Genomic DNA, 3,230 nt, shown 5'->3' with positions numbered 1-3,230 from the left:
CCACAGTCAGTTCTGCTGCCATGTATATTCATTAGAGATGGTTAATGAGAGTAGAGAAGGGTTTGAGTATGGCACTGGTTGTATATTTGCTAACTCCTTTTCTAGGTGAACATAGGAAATAAGACCTAGATAAATGGAGCTACTCGTGTGGAAATAAAAACATAAAGATCCTTTGGAGGTTGAACGTTTTCTATTGAACACAACAGAGCTCTCTGGACATTGCAAACATGCCTAAGCACCCTGGTTGAAAAGAACACAAGACAGTGCATATGAAAGCCTGTTGATATAGAAGAAACATTAGAAATAGTAAAGGTTTTGATAGAAGCCTGCAAGTAGGTTTTAACTTTCAAACAAATGGACAATGGATTTTTCATTGTGGGCAATTAGAGACTCAACAAAAACTGACAAAAGTGTTCCTATGAATATCTGTTTTTGTGCTAACACCATGGTGTTTTTATTATTGTGGCTGTGTATCACAATTTGAGGTCAGAATGGTGATAACTCAAACACCTCTTTTATAATTCAAGATAGTTTTAGCTATCCTTTTTTATTTTTTTGTTTCCATATGAAGCTGAAAATTGTCTTTTCAAGAACTATGAAGAATTGTTTTGGGATTTTAATGGGAATTGCATTGAATCTGAAGATTGTTTTTAGTAGGTGGCCATTTTTACTATGTTAATCCTACTGATCCATGAACATGGGAGATATTTCTATCTTTTGATATCTTCCTCGGATTCTTCAATGTCTTAAAGTTTTTCTTAAACAAGCCTTTCACTTGCTTGTTTAGAGTTACCCCAAGATATTTTACATTACTTGAGACTATTATGAAAGGTGTTATATCCCTGATTTCTTTCTGAGTCCATTTATCATTTGTATATAGGAAGGCTACTGATTTTTTTGAGTTAATTATTCAGCTACCATGTGCTTATCAGTTGTTGGAGTTTCCTAGCAGAATTTTTAGTGTAACTTATGTATACTATTATCTACAAATAAAAATGCTTTGACGTTTCCTTTTCCCATTTATATCCCCTTGATTTTTATTGAATTGTCTTAGAGAAGTACAAAGAGAAAGTTGATGTTGTTTATGGGCTTGTTATAAGCTGTCTTTATTATGTTTTTGTATGTCCCTTGTTTCCCTGATCTCTCCAGGGCTTTCTCAAAGGTCTTTTCTGCAGCTAATGAGATGGTCATGTATTATTTCTTTTAGTTTACTTATATGGTGGATTACATTTGTTGATTTTAGTACCTTGAATCGTCTTTGCATCCATGGGATGAAGCCTACTTGATCATCACTGGTGATCTTTTGGATTCAGTTTGTAAGTATTTTGTTGAGAATTTTTGCATTTTTGTTCATAAGGGAAATTAGTGTGTAGTTCTTTTTATGTGGGGGTCTTTATGTGCATGTGTACTTTTAATAACCTAGTTAACAAAATTCATATTTGCAGGATCCACTTCTCAAGGGTAGAAAAAGAGGCTCAAGGTTTGCAGCTGAGAAACAGCACATGATCACAGTCCCTCTGAACCACGTCACAGTGAAAACCAAGCTGCAAACTGTGAAATACCACAAGCAAACTTCAGGCCTTTCAGAGGCTCTGCACTGTTAAAATAATTTATGGAGCTCTGAACTGTTTAATAAGTATGTTGAGTAAGGTAGTGGTATCTATAAGACAGCATGTAGCTATATAGTATAATGGCAGGTTTTCACTAATGCTCAGTAACAACCGAGTTGTGACAATATTGTGCGGGTTGCTGTGTTTCTGTTGTCATATTGTCATTCTTTATCACACAAGGTAAACTACTCTGCTGTTTCTCAAAGTCAACTATGAAGTGATATGAGGGGCAACTATGGAAACACACACGGGGTGACCTGGATCATGCTCGAATCTGGAGACTAGTGACCCCCAAATCCTCATTGCAGATAGAATGAAGTTCAAGGGTTGTCTATAGAATTGAGAACTTGTGAGAGAGAAGATGCAAGTTTCGCCTCATGGAAGTGGAAGTGTTACAGAAAGCCTCTGGCTTACACCATAGAAACATTGCTCAGCTTAACAGCCAAGCGCTCTCAGAGTCCAGAATTGATTAAAATAGAGTGCACTAATGTGTCTACCTGCTCCAGGACAGTTGCCACGCTGGCCATTTCATGCCATTCATCAAAATGATCTTATTTAAGGAACACTGAAACAAAGATAGACCATTCTCAAGCTGTTTTTTATCTATCCTTTCCTGTCTTATAAATTGTTTTCAGTATTAGTTGCTTACATGTGTTGAATTATTACTCTTTTTGTATGGAACATTTTTGTGAATATTAATTCTTTGGGGTTGTTTGCTGGTACTTCAGTAATTACTTGCATTCGTATAATACTATAAAATTATGCATGCAAATTGTGTTAAATAAAATATTTTTATATAAAACATTAATAGACATAATAGCTTTGAAAGTTTTTCCTAATTAATATACAGTATTGGGAATAATGACATAATAATCATAACTTAATTAGCCGGTATTTATAAAGCACTTACCACTTCTTTAGATATCCCTGAAGATAGTTAAGGATGCAAGATACATGTAAAATATTAAATAATTGATAAGTAAGCTGTTAGGCATGAAAATAAATGTTGCGGTAATTTGTAGGAGAGATTTAGCAAGAATAGGTTAATGCAAGGGTTGAAGAAAGGAGATCCTGTGTGGTGTGTGACCATTCAGAAAGAAAAAGAAATTCTAGAAAGTTAAAACAAGCCGAGAAAAGCTACAAGCCCTAGGCAGAAAAGTAGGAAAGTACTGTGGGGCCTGTGGTTTGAGTGCTGGCCTTTTGAGAGTGTGATTCCAAGGCCAGCAAGACAGACAACCTGGGTGAGCTTCATAGAAGTACAGAACCTCAGGGTTTGCCATTGACCCACCTAACTAAACCCACACTTGAACAGTTTCTGTTATTTTATGTAAGGAAACACTGTTAAACTATTTGTTTCCAAATTCTAGCTGGTAATCCAGGATAATTTTGACTAAATAAAAATGCCTGTACTGCTGATTTTTAAAAATAGAAATGCCTATCACCCTCCCCCAGAGGTTTTTGTTCAATAGTCTGAAGCCGGACACTGGGAGGCAATGCCCTCAGGTAATTGTGATGTTCCAGGCCCAGCTCAGATTTGATCCGGTTCTAGGTCAGTGACTCTCAATTTCTGCTACCCATTAGACTCACTTGGAGAGTTTGAAAAATTGCTGTCTGGGCCCC

At 36.2% G+C, this 3,230-nt stretch overlaps 1 long non-coding RNA gene across 1 annotated transcript; it reads left to right on the top strand.

Annotated features, from left to right (window-relative positions):
* The first annotated feature begins 1,024 nt into the window (after window positions 1-1,024).
* Window positions 1,025-2,412, top strand: LOC121140189. Its single transcript, XR_005876997.1, has 2 exons — window positions 1,025-1,316; window positions 1,446-2,412. It is a non-coding gene; the product is annotated as an uncharacterized LOC121140189 (long non-coding RNA).
* The last annotated feature ends 818 nt before the right edge of the window (window positions 2,413-3,230 follow it).

This window comes from Mesocricetus auratus, unplaced genomic scaffold (genome assembly GCF_017639785.1).
Source record: "Mesocricetus auratus isolate SY011 unplaced genomic scaffold, BCM_Maur_2.0 Super-Scaffold_100004, whole genome shotgun sequence".
In the NCBI taxonomy this organism is placed as follows: domain Eukaryota; kingdom Metazoa; phylum Chordata; class Mammalia; order Rodentia; family Cricetidae; genus Mesocricetus; species Mesocricetus auratus.
Note: the sequence above shows the minus strand (reverse complement) of the source record. Positions and strands in the feature narration are given on the sequence as shown.